The following is a 21,799-nucleotide window of genomic DNA, read 5'->3' as shown; positions in this document are numbered from 1 at the left end:
TTACTTCCATTACACACTGGTTGTTTCAAATGGCAAAGGAATTCTGCTTCTCTAAGGTCTTGCACCACAACTCAAGAGTTGCCAGCTTGTTAGCCTCCATTTTCTGGGGTCATTTTCAAAACCAAGATTCTTTGCCGTTGTTCAAACAGCTTAGCCTAGTTGTGGATGGAGAATGCTACAGGTGAGCAAGTTAATTAGCCCCATGATAACTGGTGATACTGAAAAGCCGCGAGTGGTTTCGCCTCTTGCTGGTTTAGGTGGGGTTTCAAAATGAGTGATTGCCTGGTGAGATGGAATGGGTACAAAGATCCTGGCTCTTCAGCCCTTCACTTTGGGACACAACATTCAGACATCGAGGACTCTTAGCTGACGGCTCTTTCCCCACCATGTTAATATGAAAGCCTGAGCTAGAGACAAAGATCTGTATACCCCCTTCTTAATGAGGAGAATATATTAAAATTAATTGTTGTTAGAAGCACTGTCAGTCATCTGGGGGAAAAACATCATAGAGTCCAAGAAAGGAGCTTATAAATAAACAGGGACTTGGGTGAAGGGAAATTATTTATAGGTATCTTAAAGGGACAGAGATTTGGGAACATGTAGCAGTTAGAGAAAATAGATTCTGCAGCACTGATCCTATATTTGGGTTTGCATATGTAAAATATACCCTACAGACTCCACAATTTCTGCTGTGCTCTGTGGCGGTTAATGCAGGCTTTCTTTTTATTTGATGGGAATATGAAATGATCATGATTTTTGTTTTGCATCAAAGTGACAAAACACGATCCAAGCAATGACAGCTGAGACAATCCCCAGTCTCCAGACAACTTTATTAAATTATTTGCAAATGTCACTGCAGGAAGGAAGGAAGGAAGGAGGGAAGCAAGCAAACTAGCTAGCTACCTCCTGGTTTATAATGTAATAGCTGGACTTTGGATATTAAGAACTCAATATGTGAAAAGCTCTAGAAATAGTTTAGAAGAGGAATGCTATATGGTTCAGTCTACAATGAATAGCAATTTCAAAGGCACATGGTGGGAAAGAGAAGACATTGGTAGTGTCCAAGAAATAGCAGGGGGAGTTTGTGACATGCTGGAATATTAGATACCTATGTTGAATAAGGGAGCATAAGTTGGATACTCTTGATACGGCTGCTGTGCTGATTTGGAAGAAGCAGATCTTGCAACATAAGAGAAAAATCTCACAACATACATAGGAAAAGTTAGACAAAGGCCAAAATCCTGTTGCTTAGCATAAGCCCAATGGCAACCTCTGGTCTGTTTCCAGTCTGGTAAACAAATCATCCTATTTGCGATTCTCAGCAACATCCACGCACACCGGTTTGGGGTATATGTGTGTATCTAAGTGCACACCTTCATGAAGAATGGTGGAAGAGATTGATTGATTGATTGATTGATTGATTGATTGATTGATTGATTGATTGATTGATTGATTGATTGATTTGATTTGATTTATATCCCACCCATCTGGTAGACTCTTTGTTTACAAGGGAGGAACAGGTCAGATGCTGTGATTTGGCAATAGGGTTTCTGCCCTCATTTTGTAGTTTAATGGCAGCAACAAAAGCGTAACAAACAGGCCAAACCTTTAATCTTTCCCTCCCTTTTATTTATAGAGAAACTAGTGCATGCATGTGCAAGCAAGTAAGTTGATAAAAAAAAAAATAGGGGAAGCGAAAGTCTAGGCAATCTTCCATGGATGGAAGTCTGTTGGCATTTGTGTGAGATTTAGGCAACTTGTGGCAGAAAACTGGCAAGTGTGCCATCTTGGTTGTGCAATTGGGTGTGTGACTGGTTGTGCAACTGAGACTTTTCCCAGCACACTGATGACTGGATAGCTCAGTGGTCAAGGTCCCTGTCTGCAGAGCCAGAGGTTGGAATTTTCATTCCCCAGTGGGCCTCTTTTGACAGGGGTTGAGTTCCGCGAACCTTAAGGGGTCCCGTCCAGCTCTGCCATTCTAAGATGATCAGACCTCATCTGTCAGGTTCCCAGTTACGTGACTTTTATGGAACCACCAACAGGATTCTGGCCATTACAGTTATAATAATCCTCTCTCGCAGGATGAACTAAAAACAATGAACACAGAGTTCACGAAGGACAAGTTCTCATTTAACCGCTGAGTTTCAAATTTGCTTAGGGAAAGGAGAGGATTGTGAGAAGAAGCAGGAATGGATCCGGGGTAGCTATTTTGTAAAAAAAGTTTGTGGAAAGCCAGTGACTGACGATAGTCATTCTTTTATAGTGCCTTTGATTCCCTTTATCATTTTTACCACACCCTTCAGAATATGTGCTTGGAAGAATGCTTCCCGAGGACGAGGTGGGCAGATCTGAGCGTCGGCTAAAATGCCAGGGAATGGCTCTGCTTTTTGGGATCTTAAGGTCAAGAGAAAAATCTCAGGGTGAGTGGAGCTGGAGGAGGAGGAGGAGGAGGAGGAGGCAGTTTGAGTTTTTCTTTGTCCTGTGCTTTGCAAACCATCGCCACCCATTCTGAACTGGCACCAGTGCTCCACAGCTCAGCACCAAGAAGGCTGTCTAGGCTCGCCCCCCCACCCCTGTGACCCCGTATTTCTGCGACATCTCAAGGAGTCATCATCCTTTTAGGGCTGAAGTCTCCAGAAATGGGGTCCTGCTGACCTGGCAGTCCCTCTCCCCCCCTTGTGATACAGTACCAAGACCAGGGAGGCTCTGGGCCAGGGGCGTGGCGGTTTTGTGATGGGTGCCAGCCTCCCAAAATACCCTACACGTAGAGCACAGGTGGGGAGGGCACTGGGAGGAAGATGCTGGTGGAAGAGGCAAAATCCAACAGTTCAGTGTGACTGTAAGTCTATCCCAGGCGAGGTTGGTACATTTATAGAAACTCCTCACCACAGAAGGAGGGTTTGCTAAGCTATTTGTGGGAACCACGGGTTATATAAACTCTCCCTTAGGATTGCTGCTTTGGAACAGGGGGTAGGATCTCCGAACTGGAGAACACGCCAGAGATTCAAGCCTAGCTCTCTCTTTTAGACAGGAAGGCTTAGTTCGCACCCAGGCACCCAGTTTGGGGGTGGGCTTCTCCTGCACCTCCCAAGGAGCCCCCCTCTTGACACCCATTTGAGCTTGGTGATGGTTTTAAATGTTGCTGGCAAAGCAAATAAATGCCACGGTTGTCTCTGGAAAGGCAGCCTGGAAAAGGTGCCTCCCGTGTCGAGCGATTCCTTTCGGTTTTCATCTCGCTGCTCTTGGCCGGGCTACTTGGGCAACGGCAGCTAAGGATGAACAAGGGACCTCAGAGGCTGCTTGGCTTGAACAAAGATTTAAACTCAGGAGGTAAAGAGGGCAAGGGGAGAGAAGAAGGGGACAGGTCTGAGGCTCACCCTCCCTACGGCTGTTTGTATCCCAAGAAGGCATGGCTACCTGCCCCCCCAAAAGGGAATGCAATAACAGGGCAGGAGGGAGGGTGACCAGCCTGTCTGGCGCCCTCCACTTCGAGGCTGCTAAGACTTCAGTGAACCTCCCCTGGGACTTCTAACCAGTTCCCTTACCAGATGACATCGACACGCCTAAAATTTATTTTATACATTTTATTTGTCTTATTAATAGACCACTTTTCTCCCGATAACAGGACTCAAGGTGACTCACAGTGCTGAAAAGAACAGAATTAAAAACACAATAAGTGAGGCATTTAAAAAAACAAAGTATAAAACTGATTAAAATGCATAGGAGGATGAAGAACATGTCAAAAGTTAAAAACTACCTTAACTAAGAACCAGTATTCAGGGAATCAGCCCTGATTGTTAAAAGTCACAGTTGCCTGAAAAGGTGGGTCTCCAGGTGTCGGTGGAAGGATGAAAGGGAGGGGGTGCCCTGGGACCGAGCAGCTGGCCCGAGGCCACACAGGTTGGCTCTCCTCACGGGATGCACTGTGAGGAGTCAAAACCCCAACCTCTTTTTCTGCAACCAGGTACAGGAAAAGATTGCTAATTCTTTTTGTTCTATAGAGCTAAGACCATTTTTGAAGAAACCCATTGCAAACCGAAATTTCTTTCCTTCGCAGCTCAAAGGTTCCCCCACCCTTCCAAAATCTGGCAAGGCACCGACGCTTAATGCTATTGCCTCTATAAATTAATTCCTGACAGAAGGCAAGCACAGTCGGCTGTGATGATCTAAATATGTCACAGCCGTCAAAACAACAGGGAAATTCCCCCAACGGCTCCCAGCTCAAGATGTCCGTTGGCTGAAAGACACAATACTTTTCCAGCTTTGTGGGATAACGGTGGAGTCAAGGCAGAGCAGGTCAAAACGAGAACCCCCCCCCTCCACCCTGAGATTGTCTGTGTCACCATGGCAGTTCAGCAGTTCCTCAAATAACAGGGAAGAGGGTGGCTTTCTGTACAAGATGGAGTGGGAGGTCCTCAGCCAGGTGGATCCTGCAGTAGCTGCAGATGTTACCCAGATGCAGACACCAAACTCATATTAAGCAGCAGCAGCTACTCAGATTCGGAAAACCAGGAAGCTCCTGCATTCCAAGCCAGCCTAATCACTGCCCTCAATGGCAGTGAATCTTCAGAAACTTATTTTTAGTTTGTTGGTAAAAGGAAGAACTTTATAGGTGAAAAGATATTGGGGCCAGGCGTATCAACTAGGAGTATGAAACAGCAATACTAAAACAAGGTCTCTCCTCTACAGATAGGCACAAATTTAAAAGCGAATCACCTAATTCATTCAAAAATCACTGATTTATTGATTCATAAATCAATGTCTCTAGACAAATACGAATCAATGGGTTTTTAGCAATTTTTGATTTGTCAATTTATTGGGCTGTAAAACACCCCCCCAGGCACCTAGAGACACCAAATTTGTGGGGAAGCTTCCTCTGACTCTCCTCTACGGTACCTCCAAGTTTGGTGAAGACTGGGTTCTGGACGTCTGAGGGAAACACCCACAAAGAAGCCCCCAACCCCGGGAAAGTTCCTCCCAAGCACCCAGAGAAGCTTCCAACGACTCTCCTTTACAATATTGCCCAGTCTTGTTGAAGATTGGGTTTCCCAAAGCCAGTTGCTAAAGAGAACTTTCCAAAGGGATTCGGAGGAGGCATTTCCTCCCGATTCTTTTTTAAAGCTAACAAACATCTCCATCCAGATCAATAAGACTGACACAATTATTACTTGCTGTTAAAAGGAAGGAAATAATCCCCTTGAAATATGCTGCTCTTACGCAGCCAGAGTGGGCTTCCAGTCCTTGAATACTTCTAAGAAAATAAAACAGTGGCTGTAACAGAAACCCACCTCATTTAGGGAAAAGGGAATCCAGATTCCACACATATTCATGAATTGCCGCTTTGCAAATCTGGAGTCCACGGAATAAATGAAAGACGCGCCACAGCGGCGTCAATCACGGAGTGCCAGAAACCTCCGGAGAGGTGCCCATGATATTAAAAAATCAATTTCAATTACAATCAAAAGTTGACTTTCTGACAGACTGTCCACTCTCTCTGTGTTTAGAAAAACCAGAAGAGGATTTACTGGTTTGCTTTCTTTTTTTTTCTTTTAGAAATAGAACTTACCACTCAAATGCAAGACAGTCCAAAAAATACTTTCAGACAAGTAGGTAAATTGTATGCCCGGAAAGAAATCAGCATCGAAAATGTACAGCAGGTTAATCTAAAGTACACCAGAACTGGAGAACGGAGTCGATGCGGTATAAGAAAGGGTGTCTTTTCTGACCTTGTGAAAAATGTGTGTTTCTGCATTGGTCGGCTATGTGGCCTGCCATTCCTAGCAGCTGCTCGTTCGTTTAGTGCAGTGGTTCCCACTTTGGGTCATCCAGTTGTTTTTGAACCGCAACTCCCAGAAACCCCCCAGCCAGCACGGCTAGTAGTGAAGGCTTCTGGGAATTGCAGTCCAAGAACACTTGAGCTGCCCAAGGTTGGGAATCACCGATTTAGTGAATCCTGCAATGTACACCCCCTTCCAGACTCAAGGCCCCTTGTTTTTCCTAAGGGGAGGAAAAAGGTGTGTGTGTGATCTATCTCATATCCATCACTGCCGCAAAGCAGCCAGGGAAGAGTACGCAGCAAACCTGCGATTACGCTGGTGGATGAACTCCAGGAGGAGAAGAACCAGTGCAGATGTTAATATCCTGAAACAACGATTCTCAAAATGGGCAACTGAAGAAATCCTATGAAGGAGTGCAAGACAGAGAATTTCATACTGATTCATTTTTAAAAAGGCACTGCCCTGGATCCCACCCCACCCCCTTTTTTTTGGTAGAAAGGGGAGATATAAATAAAATTTTAAAACATAATGAATTAAGAACCTCATGTTTTAAATTTTCAAATGTGCCACTTAACATTTTTTATTCAGGGTTTGTGACTTGGAAGGACTGGAGAGTTCTTTGTATCTTTCTTGGCCCTCTCGCACCTCTTCTGTCCCACTCACGTCTCTCTATGTGCCACATCTTACAGGGAAGGAACACTGAATAGTTTGGTGGTGAGAGCTCTGTCTTGCTCTGGGCTAGAGGTGCAGAATCTCACGGGGTTTTAAAATCCTTCTTTCCAGCATCTGGTTGTGCAAAAGTTAAATTGAGTTTAAACAATATCCATCCTGTCCATACAATCCGCTGGCTGATGCACCCAGTGTCTCCCTACTTTAGGCCTCCCTCCGATATATTTCTTTTTGTTTCCCTCTAGCACATAAAACAGCAAATGCTCAACACCGCGTGGCTTGTGAGCGTATCAGACCCATGTTTTCATGTTAACATTCATTAACAGGCTTGGTCAAGCCGTCCACGGCTTTATTAATTGATTATCCCACGGCGACAGTTCATCGCTCGAAATTCCTGCCAGGCTGAGAGCGAGCGAGAGGGACAAGTCAAGACAATGACAAAGGAACGAGACAGACAAACTTTGAACTTATTGAATATCTGCTTGAAAGACAGACTGGGGTGTCCTCGGCTTAATCAATGTCTGCAGGACTCAGCAGAGCTGCTCAGCCTTTTATTTCTCCTCGGTGCCTTTTATGAATTGTTAATACTGTCAATGCATTATTAGGGCCCGTCGTCTGGTGAAAGAGCACAATCGGAGTTTTCCCAGCCTGAAACACTTTCACATCCTCTTGCGGAGCAAGAAAAGTTGGCCCACGTCTCGTGGAGTCGATAGAACGGTCGCTAGGCAGCGCCTCGCCAGGTGGCGATGATGGGGGTCCAGTAGAGATGGATGGCTTAAAGTGAGTGGGGCAGTGAATCCGCTGCGGGTTTTAGTCCGATTCAGGGTGTTGCAATATATTTCTTGAGAAACCTGGTTTCAGAAGAGAGATGGCTGACAAGTCACACCAGCTCAGGTAATGCAACACCCTGCTAAGTGTTGTCAGCCTCGGCTCCAGGAGGGGTGCACCTCTCTCCTGCTATGATGCACAGCCCCCGGGGCGGGATGATGCCTTGGCCCCACTCTCCTCCCTGTGACGGAGACCCAAGTGCCTCTTGCAAAGTCGCGGGAAGGCCCTCCAGGCTGGCTTGTCTTTTCACAGCCCCAGGTAACACCGAGGCGGCTCGGAGGTCTAAGGTGCCAGTAGCAATTTTCCCCTCTGTTGCTTTTTTCGCCGGCTTATTAACGGTGCCATAAGGAAAAGATATTTGGAAGGAAGCTTCACAGGTACATTACCTCCGCTCTGCGAGGTGATATTTTGAAAACGCTCTCATTAGGGGTGGCAGAAAAGCAGTAAGAAATGAAGCCAGCGGGAGGATTGTGCACTTAGGCTGCAACATATATTACTTTATGGGATGTCGGGTGGCGTTAGGCAGGCCACAACAGAAACAGAACGGTCGCATCTTGCAATACATGGCTAGGTTTCCAGAAAGACAACTGCCCAGTGACAGGGATTTTTCCCACGGGACTCCGCCTGTTCCCAGGAGAAAAACAGACGTGAGGAGTAAATGGCAAACACAAGCTGCTTCATCCCTCACTGGGATATATGTAAATCCTTCCTTGCTTGGAAACCCATTTTTCTTTTTTTCATCCTGTTAAGAGGGCAAGATATTTTGTGCTGCTGTTGATGCCCCAGTTTCCCAAAAATTGGACAAGATGTGTCAAATGTTACAGAGTGCTTGAACTTCTGGTCAAAATTCTCCACAGAGGAGAAGGCCTTCAAAGTTCCCACACAGTCCAGTCTTTTCACATTAACAGAAACCTACAGTCTGAGTAACTCACTCTGAGCTATTAGTAGGAGAAAGAATAAAATTTGTTTCATGACTTACAGTTGGGAATAGCAAACAGCAAACTAGCAAACTGACTTCAACAGACTGAACAAAGGGGAAAAGGGCACTCAGCAGAGGGGCGGGGCTCTCTTTGCATTCAGAGGCTAGAAGGGATGATTGGCCAGCGGCGGATAGACTGACAGTCACTCCAGCCCCAAAGAAGTTGCTTCCAGTCAAACAAATGACAGGCAGCGTGCAAAGTTGCAAAACCAGAACGGATTTTTTTAATGGGTTGTTGGGCCTTACTGCTTTGAATGTGTTTTGGTGTTGCTGATGCGATTGGTTTGATCCTTTTTAATATTTATATACTCAGGGTTGTTCGTTTTAATATTGTCTTTTAATTACGTAAGTCGCCTTGGGTCCTTTTAAGGAGCGAGGTGAGACAAAAATAATTTTAAATTTATAAATGCAAGTGCATGGGGCTATGTGCAGGATTCTATGAAGCCAGCTGCCTCGACACCCTTTGAGGGGAGCCCCATCACGTCTTCCTTTGTCCTTTCTTTGAAAGCTTCCAGAGATGCCACGAGAGCCTTCTTTTTCAACTTTCTTATGACCGTTGGCAGCCATAAGTGATTCATTTTTTTTTTTTTGAAGAAAGGCACCCAAGAGCTTGCATATTATTGTGGTTGTGCTATTTCCTTATACTTAAGGTGTGTTTATATTATCCCATGACCTAGTAAATTCTGATGCAATTCCACCTGCTATTTATGGCCCTGTTAATATAGATCGTTCGATCTTGGGGCAAATTGAAGAGCTCATTCTAATTTTAACAGAGAAAGAGAATTACTTCAAGATAGTAGCCCACCTCCAGGCCCCACTCCACAACGTATCCAGCTAGCATTTATTCCATCCGTCCTTCCAGTATGTTTAATTACTCAGCATTACCAGGTTTCTTTAAACACATACACATAGTCACCATGCGTTACGCGCCCGCATATTTGTTATTCTATAATGAATGGTTTGCTTTTTTTCCCCGAAGAAAAAATATTTTTGGATAAGATCTATCCACAGAGATTGGGCTTGCCAGGCACATTAAAATATGTTGAAAGGAAAAAAATAAACACATGACTAAAACCGGGAGCAAAGGAAGCCTAATTAAATTAGGCTCCAGAAGTCTAATCGCTGCATTTCCCAAATTAATGTTAACAGACCACGGGCCCAGAAATCTGTATTGCTAAAAGTTCCCACGGGGCGAGGGAACTATGACAGTCGGAAGAGAAGCGGAACCAATCCGGAGCGTTGCCAAATGGCAAGGCAGCCAACTTGGGTCTTCACCGGCAATAAATGTCCCAAGAATATAATGATCTAATTACGTTCCACAGCCTAGGAGACACAAAACGGCCTGAATATCTGTGATGTTCTCCCTTCTCTCGCTCAGGGCCCCCAAATCTCATTGTCTAGTCTGGATGTTTCCATGGTGCTCTCGTCGCTGGCAGTGAGCGCCATTCCTCCATTTTTTAAATTGAGGCCCGGTGGAAACTTAGGGCATCGTGCCTGTGGTTACTAATACTTATCATTTCTGTAAGAACGCCTTAGTGCAATTGCTTTTTAAAAAATAAGCTGTGCTTTGGGCTTGGGGAGGAATTGGGGGAAAGACATAAGAACCCCGATTCTTTTATATATATGGAGGAAGACAGGACAGAAGGGTAAAACTGGTCGTGCCGTGTCTTGTATTTCAAAGAGGTGACAGTGATTTTCAGTCTATAAGTGCACTAGATTTAATTTCCAAGAGTCGCTACGGTGCTTTTGGGAGGCAGCTGAGGGGAATATTCCAATATGCTTTTGAAAAATAGTTCAGAGTTCTTAGAAGCTCAAAATGGAGACGAAGGATGCCTGTTGCATCTCTGGATGAGCTGGTGTTCTGCCAGACTCCATCAGCCAGACTCCATCAGCCTTCCCCGGGTGGGGCTGCCAGACCTCAGAGGAGAAGCTGAAGTTCCAGGCGCACATCCATGCGTCCCCAGTTCTCCCTCTGTGGGTGAGGGAGAGAAAGAAAGAAAAATAACAACAAGTTGTTTGAATTGCAGAGTTGCCCTGGAGTCCAACCCCAATTCCATCCTGTCTGGATTACTGTAATACGCTCTATGTGGTGCTGCCTTTGAAAAGGTTTCGGATGGAAACGTCAGCAGGTCCAAAGTGCCACAACCCAGATTGTTAACTGGGGCCGATTCCATCGAATTATGTCTGTGCACCGAGGGACAGGCCCCCCGGCGGGGCGACCCATGGATGATGGCAGTGCTGAGAGGAGAATGACGCTCAGGGCCAAGTGAAGCATAATTGAATTGATCTCTCTAGTTCCCTCCAGCCTGTCTTGGCTTTTCAGTGTTCGAGTCTAAAATAAACGTGCTTCCCACTGCCTCTCTGCACTGAGCCAAGTAGGGCCTGCTATCAGTCCAGGATTGAAAGCCACACGAGGGTCAGGTTTTCATGTCCTTCTCCGGGGCTACGTGCTGTGAGATTTCCCTCCTCCCGAGCAGAAGAACTGAGGAAGCACAGCTTTCTCCCTGAAGCTTCAAGCTTCTTGATCTGCCAACTCCATCTTGTGAAGGTGGATTACGAGTCTGGGAGAACGGCAACTCATTCAGAGATGCAACAGGCAGCCTCCTTCTCCATTTGGGGTTCATAGGAACTCGGAACTCTTTCTCCAGAGATCTTGGGAGTTTTCTTATCGGCCTCTGGTTTGTCCTCGTGAATGTTAGCCGATCCTGGTCTGTTATGGCTTCTAACTGTGGCTGGAGACGGCATGACCAAGTCACACACATATCCACGCACCCGGTCAGGAAGGAGTCTTCTAGCCTAGTCCTTTCCCTGTGAGGTTAGTTTTCTACATGCAGGGATATCCCCGCACTGGTGAAATAAGAGGCAAAAATCCTCTTACGCCATTACTCTGACAGAAGGGAAAGGGCATCACTCACATCTTCAGAAAAAACAGCAATTAATGAGTCTCTGCTTGGATTCCTGGCTTTGGCCCCTGAGCCACGGATCCTTTATTAATAATAAACAGCCCCAATTGATTGGATCAAAGGCAGATTTTACCACTTCTCCCCTCTATGTCAGAACTAATTAGGGGCCGGCAGAAAGGAAAGCTGCACTGACCGAATCATTTCTGTCTTCGTGCTGCTCTAGACGGCAGGAGACAAGCCAGCCTGCAAAGAGATATTGAGGGGGAAAACAGCCTGCCCCCCCCAACCTGTGGCACTTCGGCTCATCCCCACCTCCCCAGCAAAAGCGTGCTTCTCATTGTTTATTTGGGAAAGATGACAACCTCTGGAGCTCTCGGGTACGCCAAGCACGCTCATCTTCTGAAGAGAAATCAGTTGCACGGCTTCCTCCTTCCATGAAATTAGAGATTTTGTGCAGCAGAAAACCCAACTGAAGTTTGCTCTCCCGCCCCTCCACCCCCACCCTGACTTCTAAGCTTGAATCGCACTTGATTTACTCCTCACATTAGTCACGGCGCTGCCAATATCTCACTGCACGGGCTGTTTCTCCTCTCCTTGCTCAAAATTCAATTATACTGGCCAGATCCTGAGCTATACAGTGGGCAAGTTGGCGAGGTCTGGCTGGTTATCTTATTTATTTATTTATTTATTTATTTATTTATTTATTTATTTGGGCTGCCCCTTCCGAGGGCACCAGGGGAGCAAAGAAGCCAGAAGGAGAGCCAAAATTCTATCCGTCTCATCACGGGTCGCTTCTGAGCTGGCGAACTGTGGAAATCAGCTCAAGGGGGCTTGGGGTCACACCTAGCTAAGTAGGCTAATGAGGCAACCAAGACCAAGACGGGGGAAAGCTACATACTTTGGGGTACTCTGACAGGCAGAAAAAGGTGCTTTTGGGGTTGCTGCCCTTCCAACCTAAGCTTTGTGCTTGAAATTAGCCTTCTCTCACTGAAATTGGTCTCTATGGGAAGTGGCTCCAAGCCCCCCAACTTTTTCTCCTCTGTGGCACCACATCTCCTGAGGTTTGTCTCCCCACCAGAAGACCCACAGAAGGCTAACAATGGCGGGCAACTCCAGCTGGTGGCCCAAGACCCAATGCTCCTCCTAGCCAAGAGGCTCACCCCACGGGCCCGGTGCCGACAGAGGGGAAACCAAGGAAGCCCCACTTCAGAATGGGAACGTGGTGCCCGATGGCTCATCTCGGCTCTTTTTTCAGCCTGTAAATCACACTCCCGTTTCCATCAAGAGATGCGAGCAATCTGCATCTCATGAATGTGGAAAGGTCTCTCTCCCAGCGTTAATTACTTAACTACGGGAGGATGCCTCCTGCTTACAAGGTAATAACCATATCCAGAGCTAAATAAATTGGAGCTATCAAACAAGCTTAACTGGCTAATTAGATTTTTAAAATATGTTGATTTAGGAAGGGTCTGAGCAAAAACATAGAGGAAGTTTACCTCAGAGGCTACGGATGAGATTTTATTAAAACTTAGGACAATTTACTGGCAAACTGTATACCAAAGCAAGAATATATATATTCTCATCTGAAAGGTTCTCCTTCTTCATAGAGTTTTACTTGCAACCTCGCACACTCTCTGTGGTTTGTGTGACTGAGGGGGCCTTTTTTGGGCTGGGATGATTGTTTGTCCGGCACAAACAAATAGTTCATTGCAGCCTTGATTTCAAAGAGAGTCCCGCCCCTCTGCTAAGTGTTCTTTTCCCTTCTCTTTAATCGGTTGGCATCAAGCAGGGTTGTTTTTATTTTTTGTTTTGCTGTTGATCTGCACAGTTGGTTGCTAAGCACGAGTGCCGTAAAGAAAGCAGTACATACAAGTCTGTAATTTCAGGCAACGGTAAGTAATGTTTTCTATTCTTTCTCCTACAAAAGTCTCTGAGACTTTAAGTGCCAGTTAATAGGAAAGGGGTGGACTCTCGGGAACTTATAGCTATTTTCCTCTGTGGGTCTCTCTACTTCTAGTCAATAGCAAAAAGGAATCTTACCAGAAATTCAAAACTCTGCAACACTTCTTGAGAAACTAAGCACTACATAAAGGCAGTGTTTTTCAGTGTTCATGTATTCCTAGTGCTCATCATACTTTCAGCTCCTTTCCTTGAAAGTCAAGATAAGTTTGGGATATGCCATGGACAGTTCGGTACCCCCATGAAGCTGACAAAAAGAGGCAACGCCGCAGGGATCCATCCACTGAATCCTCCATCACCAGGCTCAAATTATGATGTCGGGTTTCGAAAACAAAAGAGGATGGTGTACTTTCTTTAAACTTCTAACTTTAGACTGTTGATCTTTCCTGACACATCCCAGCCCTGTTGTTCCTTTTGGCTGTGAGAACTTTCCTTGTGTTCAATGAGAAGCCCGAATGCCATGACAGCACGGCGGCTTTTGATTTTTGCCAGAAACAACAAAGAGGTGTCAGGCTCGGAGGGCTTTAAAAATAGTCTTGTCTGAAGAAAACAAACACTTCTTTAACAAATCCCTGTCAAACTGACAAAGGGCACTGTCAGAAATGGAGGGAAGTGTGGGAGAGAAGCTTCAAATCAAGCTTGCACCAGGCTTTTCAGCTGCCTCACGATGACGTTGCTAGAAGATGGGAATAATGCCCTCAGAAGGAGCAACGCTTGAGGGGGCAGAGCGGGCGTGGATGAGAGAAAAGACCTTGTACGTGGTGTGGAGAGCGCTTCGTCCAGAAGCTGGTTAGACCAGCCGTCTTAGATTTGTTGCCAGATACTGAATCCATTTTAAAAGATCTATTAATACAGTATAAAATAATATAAATAGTATAGTACAGAATGCCCTAATCTTAGAACTGGAAGGGACCCTTCTGGATTGTCAAGTCCAGCCCCCTGTCAAAGAGGCCCCGAGGGAGATTCGAACTCCCAACCTCTGGCTGCACAGCCAGGGGCCTCAACCACTGAGCTCTCCAGCAATTCTTAAAAGGAACAGTTTGTCACAGAGATGAAAGGGTCTTTTTGCTGTTGCATAGGTTATAGATGAACAGCCAAGGACGGTTGTAAACACTTTCTGGCTGCAGAGAATGCCTTTCTCACTGGCATCGTACACATTTTCACTGGGGTTGTGGTACAACATTTCCATCTGTCCTCAGCTGTGGCTTCTTTTGTTTTCCCTATAAAACACTTAGGGGTTGTTGCTTCTTCCAGGCTCAGGGCTGTAGCCTGGCCTCTGGGGGGAAAAAAACCATAGCCATAGGTGCAGCACCCCACAAAGCTGCCAGAGAGAGAGAGAGAGAGAGAGAAAGAGAGAAAGACCAAATGCCTTTTAGTTCTTAAGGCAGTTCCACTTCTAATCATGAAGCAGATATCTTGCCTTTTTTCAGCTTTGAGTAAAACATCTGAATGGGTGTGGGGATGAAAAATGTTGTGTGCATGGAGCTATCCATGTGCTCCCATTTAACTTTCTCTCTCTCTCTCTCTCTCTCTGACACACACACACACAAACACACACCTGACTACCATCTGAATAAGTAAACCACTGTAATATAAATCCTTTTCCATCAGCTCCAAGGATTAGGTTTAGAGCTTAATGCAGAATCTTCAACAAAAATACAAAAACAACCCCACGAGGATGGGGTTTTCTGAATAAATCTCAATAGGTGTTAAAAATCTGGGGGGGAGTGGTTCTGGTTGAATCTGCACCTGTCCAAACACATTCAAGTTTCTGTACCACATGTTGCTTTGGTCTGTATCCGCTTGGATAATTTTAATCTGCCCCACCTTTGAATTTCATTGGCATTCCAAGCACACAAGACCCTTTTGCATTTCTTTTTCACAAACAAAAACCGCTCCGATGCAAAAGCCATTTCTTTCTTATCGGGTCTCTTTGCAGATCCTGGGCGGTGTCACTCCGATCGGCAGCATGCGCAGAGGCCCAGAAAGTTTGGGGTTTTATAGGTTACAGCGCAAGGTCCTATTTATCCTCAACTGCTTTGTCAACTTTTTAAAAAAGTTGCTTGTAAAGATAACAAGATGCGCACTGTAGAGCAGGAGAGCATTATGGAGATGAGCAGTTATCGCCAAGTTGTGTATACTGCTCTGTAATTTGTACCTAACACGATGTGTGCGTGTGTTTGGAATAAGTAATTGCCAGGCGCTACGGGGCGGTGTTGAGAGAGGTTGGGAGAGTCTCGTAGCTCTGAGGAGCTGGGAGGGATCAACTGCCGGGAAGCTGAACTCTGAGGTCTCCTCTTATGCAATACCCTGCTTCTCTGTTTCTCTATCAGCCCTGGCAAACCTATGACACAATGCCATGCTGGAGATCCCGGCACGGGGGAAAGACAGTCATGGCCTCCTAAGAGTGGTCAGAGGAAGTTCCCTGCCAGCTCTCTGAATCTAGTTTCACACCTTGCATGACATCACTCCAAATCCTCCCCAGCTGAGTGATGCCATCAGCCATTTTTCCTGCTCAGGAGGGCTGTTGGACCTCCTTTTGCCCATCCAAGACACACCAAGGAGGCCACCATTTCAACACCGAAAATATAATTGTTTACATGGCGCACAGTTCTTTGTGGAAGCCTCTCGCACACAAAAGCTGACGTCTGTCACAGCAAAAACAACAAAAGGACTTGCAACGCCTTAAAGGTAAACACGTTTGGTTGGGGTAAATGCTTCTGTGGACTGTAGCCCTCCTCTTCAGATGCTCAGAGAAGCACTAAGATAATTGAACATTATACTCCCACATAGGGGAATAATTTGCTCTTTTGTACTACCCGTGCTCAGATACTATTTCACATAATCCAGAAATTAGCCACAGAAAGGCAGGATGCACTAAAATTCACCCTCAGCTCAACCTCCTGTTGAGGGGGAATTCTTAACCAAGACCTCTTCCTGGAAAATGAGTGGTTTAATGCAAATGCTAAACCAGGATTCATTCCATCCATCCATCCATCCATCCATCCATCCATCCATCCATCCATCCATCCATCCAGTTGGATTTTACAGTTAGACTCACTGCATTTTTCCTTCCTCCCCCCCCCTGGAATTTTAATGGGATTCAAAAAAGCTAAGTGAAGTATTTTGACATAGTGTTTAAAGCACTCTCTAGGTGGCTTACAATTAAATCATGCAAGCTACACACCATCCCCCTCCCTGGTGAGCTGGATACGCAATGTACCTGAGTCCATTGGGATCAGAGTCTTCACTGCAGTACTGCAGATGAATCAGTGCACCACAAGAGTATCATCAATGCTTTTAAATCTAATGTGTTACTGCTGCCCTCAGGATGCTTATCAGTTTTATAATGGCTGAAAACACCTTTACACCTCCTGAGATGTGATTTATCTGGGGTTTCCCCACATTTAGTTATTTTACCCTTAGAGTCTTTACTAGTGGTTGACAAGCACCTGAAACAAGAAATGGGGCAAAATCAGACGTGAGGCAAAGGTTAGGAGCCTGGTCCTGGATTTATATTCCTTTGACATGTATTTATGTTATACTTGGCATTAAAGGCTTGTTTCTGATCTAATGCCAGACGTTTTTGTCTGGCTTCCAACAAGCTTACAGGAAAGCTGTAAAGTCAGGGAGGGAGTTATTCATTCTAATCAGAGCTTGCTTGCAGTTGGAAGTTGCAGCTGTTGGATAAAACAGGGATCTGCATGGTGTAAATTTTCATGCTTCTTTCATTTTGGGTTCTTTTGGGGACTGTCTGTTTAGTTGACTTATTTTTCATGCACCAGTTCTTTCAATTTACATGAAAGGGAAAGTCTTCTTGGTGTCATTATTTTACGTTTCCCCATTCATGTTTTGTGGCACTCCAAAAGTCCTAGAGAGTTTTAAAGCAACTCCAAAAAACAGAGGCAAGGCAACAGAGAACCAATCTACTCCAAAAGCAGGAAACAGTACACGAGAAAGATAAACAAGCAGATATATGCAGGAAGCAGTGTGTACTATCACATTCACACAGCCCAGTGACACAGTGGCACAATCATAAAATCCACCCTTCTGGCCCACCCTACAGAAGTAAACAATGGTCCAACCCCCAATATATACACCTTTAACAGAATATGTTAAAGTATTAAATATTAAATAAGCACAGTAAATGAACCAAATCATTGTTATTAAAAAAATCAATCAAACAGGGAAAGCACCTCCCTATACGCTCACGCAGAGAAAAAGGTAGCAAAACAGAAACACACACAAACCCTTCTACCAAAAAAACAAGGAAAACAAGCAAGCAAGCAAATGATGGGAAAATAGATAATCAAACACCCCACCAAAATTTCAAAAATATGGGGAGATTGCTCTCCGCCACCATTTGATTTCTCCACTGCTCCTTCTTTCAGTCTGGCAGCCATCCATAAAAATTATGCAAGAAAGGAAAGGACCAAAAAGGCAAAAACATAAAGTAAACAAACAGAGAGAAATTGCTAAAGAAATCAGATAATCTGACAGAGGCGCACTGGCACAGGCCGATTGCCTGGCAGGAGAAAAATAATAATTCAGACAAGTGTGGGAGGAGAGAATCTCCCACAAAGGTCAATAAAAAAGCCAAAAGGGAAAGGGCCTACGATGGAGGCAGGCAGCCATCCAAGATGGAGGGCACCAGAAGCTCAGCACACAGTAATCATTGAAGCCAATCCTCACTGGCTCCCAGGTCCTTTTACAGGCTCAGAATTCCTACACACACTGAACCAGGGATGGGGGACTCATATCTACAGACTTGCTGTCAAGTCAGACTTAAGTTGCCCTGGTGACTTGATTTGTTCCTTTTTCCCAATGACTTAGACTTGAGTCATGTCTGAGGACCCACCCACCCACCCAGCCCATCCTTTTTTTTTCCCCTGGGTGGGGGAACTTATTTTAAGTAGGGAAGTTGAATTGAGACTTGGATGCAAACACTTGCCAACATCCATGCCCTGAACGTTCTGACTGGCTTCTGGCAGGCCCTACAACTCTTCTTGGGTGAGAAATAATTTCTCAGTTTGGCATACAAAGGGTGCTTGCTGAGTGGTTACACAAAAGAGGGGCCATGAACAGCCAAACACACAGCCAAATGATGTAACTTTCAGATACCCAATCATTTGTGTTCCAAGAGGCTGGTCTTTTGGTATTCCTGTCATTGTATGCACCAATGTTTCCTGATTACACCTCCTAAAGTCCTGCCCCTCTTCCTCAACCTTTGTCAAGGTGAGCCATCTCTGATGGGCGGGGGATTCTTTTCTGCGCATCCACCCATCTGTGGGTCTTCACAACAGCAACTTCTGTGCCACTTTATTGCTGACATTATCATTAAATGCACATATATTTCATCTCTCTTTTTAAAATCCACTTCACACAGTTGTTCGAAAGATAAAAATGTGTGTGTACTTTCTTAAATTTCAGCCAATTTAAGCCTCTGAGGCTGATATCTTCATTAATCACAGAGACACGCATGCTTCTCATCACTTTGGTTAACCTACTTCACTTAGCTGATGTGCAGATGGAAACATGCAAGTCTATCTATAAGAACGACTTATCCTGTCTTGTTCTGCTTGAAGGAAAGATAGGTTTTAAACCTATCTAATAGATGTTCCATGAATGTCATTCATGACAGACTGTTCACAATATATGTATACCACTGGTAATTATGACGTTGCTCTCTGCATTTGAGGCTTGTGCTTCGGGGTGTTTAAAAATATGAAATTTACAGAGAGCAATATGTTTGCCAAGATATATTTTTTTTGGGGGGGAAATCACACCGTCCAGAAAGGAGCTATGAAATGACATCTCTGGAAGAGACCATGAAAGGCTAATTATGCAGATTTAGCAATAATGTGGGAAAAGAGGGCATAGGTCATGTTGGCCAACAGAAACGGTAGCTGTGGTGGGTGGAACCAGGTGATGCAAGGGAAGAGCATATTCTGGCCACCTCTCCGTTCAGCTGTTCACCACGTATGGCTTTCAAAGCAGATCTCCCAACCAGAAGCACGCGCTGCAGCCTTATAAATTCCACTCCAGTATTCATTAGCAATAACATCTTTGCACCAGTCTGCTGTGGGTAAAGCTACCACAGTTTCATGAAGACAGGGAAAGATTTTTTAAAAATCTGTTTCATGCATGTAAATATTCACAAAACCCATTTTGTCCTTTCTAAAACCCCGTCAGTCATAATGTTTACAGAAAGCAAAATGCCTTGTACTACATGGAAATTATCAAGAGGAAATGTTTGTCAAACACCAGGAAATAAAGGGGAAAAGTGGGAAGAAAGAAGAGAAGCTACATCCCACAGTGTCCCAAGCACACGCACAGGCACACACACACACATATACAATAAGTCGTTGCTTCAAACGGACAAATGTAATCAAGGTTTATATGTTCAGAGAACCCAACAGGATAGGATTGTTTCACTTGAAGGATCAGAAGAAAATTGTAACTAATGTTGTGGAAAATTACTTAGATATTGCTTTCTCAGTACAGGATTAAAATTAGGTTGCAATGTGAATCATGGGGAAGAGGAGGAATGGATGGTCACAAATCAACACAAACAGCTACTGTCACAAATACTTTGCTGACGGGAAGTAATGTAAGCATTGCTTAAAGTTTTATGGCTCTCGTTTTGTTCTGGCTTAAGTAGTACATCAAGGGTTTCATATCGTGGTTGTTCGGGCTAAAAATAATAAAGAACCGTTGTTAAACTAGACAGTGAAAATGAAAGGACCAAGCTACCCTTTATTAACCTTGGTTTATAAGCTACACCATCCCAAATTAAACCAGACGGAATGTATTAACAATGAAGAATGGCTTTCTCCTTAGAACGTAACTCTGCTCCACCACTGAGGACATCGGGTGGAATCAAAGTGGTGAGCAACAGGATTTCAGCACCATGGATAGCTCCAGTCAAGTCTTCTCCCTAGAGTCTAGTCAATGTCCCAGCAAACCTGGAGTAATCCACCACAGCTAGAAAGCGCTGCAAGGCTGTTCCTTTACACAGATGGTCAGTGTCTCAAGTCAAAACGGACCTACAGCAACCCTCATGTGGCTTTCGATGTAAGGAAGATATTTAAGAAGTTATTTCACTGGCTCCACTCCCTCCCTCCAGGAATCCTCATGGCTGAGTGAGGATTGGAACCTGGATCTTCCAGGTCTAGTCCATCCCTCTATCTATTATACCCCACTGGGTATCCACAGAGGTTTTAAAGGAGGGATGCACACACAGTATTTGTGAATGTCAGTGTTGATACTGAAACCTGTATTTTCAGCTGTAAGAGGAAATACCTATCAAATAAGTACTAGGGGTATGTGTCTCAATTTGAGACCCACCTGTATTCTTTTCTCACTTTGGGTTCATATTATGTGGCAAGATACTTTTTTGCCTTCCATAACAGCTACGTATCTGTATATACTATGTCCACACCTGGTTTTTGTATTTTATCCAGGTTTTTTATGCAGTTCCCATAATGAAAACATTTGTATACATTTCCCCTAATTAGTCAGTCATCCTTGTGTGTATTTTCTTTGATAGCATGCAATTTTAGCCATTCTCACTTTAAATTATGTGCAGGGTTTTGCACGCACAAAATGCCCTTGAAGGCAATGAGTTGTTCGGAATTGCCGAATTTTAGTTTCAATGGGAATCTGGAAGCCACCACATTTCTTTTCCCATCTGTTACCAACATACAATTCATACAAGAGTCAGAATCACTTCACTATTGTGGAAATCTAGACATAAACAGCAGTTCATAATTCAGCAGTTTGAAACTCTGCACACAAGTCTTTTTTATTCCATCTTCACACTTCAGCCAAAACTCTGCTTACAAACCTAAGCTTTTGGTTTTGGTGGATTCAAAAGGTGGGGCAATTCCTGGATCAAACACACAAGCCAACGAAAGCTGACAAAATGAGCACATTTCTGGCCGCATTCTTGTAGAGACCCAGTAGAAACCTCTCTCCCCGTGCATGTGGCTGGTAACAGCCTTGCCTATTCCAGCCTTTGACAGTGAAAAACAGATTGAGTTCTTACTGATAATTAAAATGCAGCTTTACAGATAGGGAAGACTCAGACAGTGCTATCTTTATTGCAACTGAAACCTGAAACGTGGGAGGTTGTTGCTTTTTCTGCCCACAAAAATGTCGGGTATTCTAGAATCCCCTTCATGTGCTTTGCGGTCTTTTGCTAGTAAGCACTAAGGATGTGCAGGGGGACACTTTTGAATTTATTTTGGTTTTGGGTTTTTTTTGGGGGGGGGAAGGCTTTTGGACTCCGGACCGTTCAGTAAACCCAAAAGAGCCAAAATCTTTTGATTTCTTCCATTTTGGATGTCTCACTCTGGTTTCTGGTGGTAGACCCACTTTAGCCATACAGAAGACTCCGACGTCCCCCAAAAGGAATGGATAAGGCAACGGACAATCCTCGCCTCCAAAAGTGGGGAGCAACAAGAATATATCAGAAATGAAAATAAACTGTCCATGGACTGCTGCAGAAACTCACTGTACCTTAAAGTTCACATTTATTATCATACCATCAACCTCATCAATTCCTTAGCAGGAAACAATACAGATGAGCAAGAGAAATCATTGTCATGGTTGAAGAAAAAACTACCCCCCCAACACACACACACACACTCACTCAGAGGAATATTACCAAACCCTTCCCAATC

General features: G+C 44.6%; 1 protein-coding gene across 1 annotated transcript in view; it reads right to left on the bottom strand.

Moving 5' to 3' along the window:
• The window catches only part of CHST8 (carbohydrate sulfotransferase 8), a 177,159-nt gene that overhangs the window by 106,108 nt on the left and 49,252 nt on the right, over window positions 1-21,799 (bottom strand). The gene's annotated exons all lie outside the window — the stretch shown is intronic.

Source organism: Pogona vitticeps, chromosome 10, assembly GCF_051106095.1.
Source record: "Pogona vitticeps strain Pit_001003342236 chromosome 10, PviZW2.1, whole genome shotgun sequence".
Classification (NCBI taxonomy): Eukaryota; Metazoa; Chordata; class Lepidosauria; order Squamata; family Agamidae; genus Pogona; species Pogona vitticeps.
This window is presented reverse-complemented; position numbering and strand designations above follow the sequence as displayed.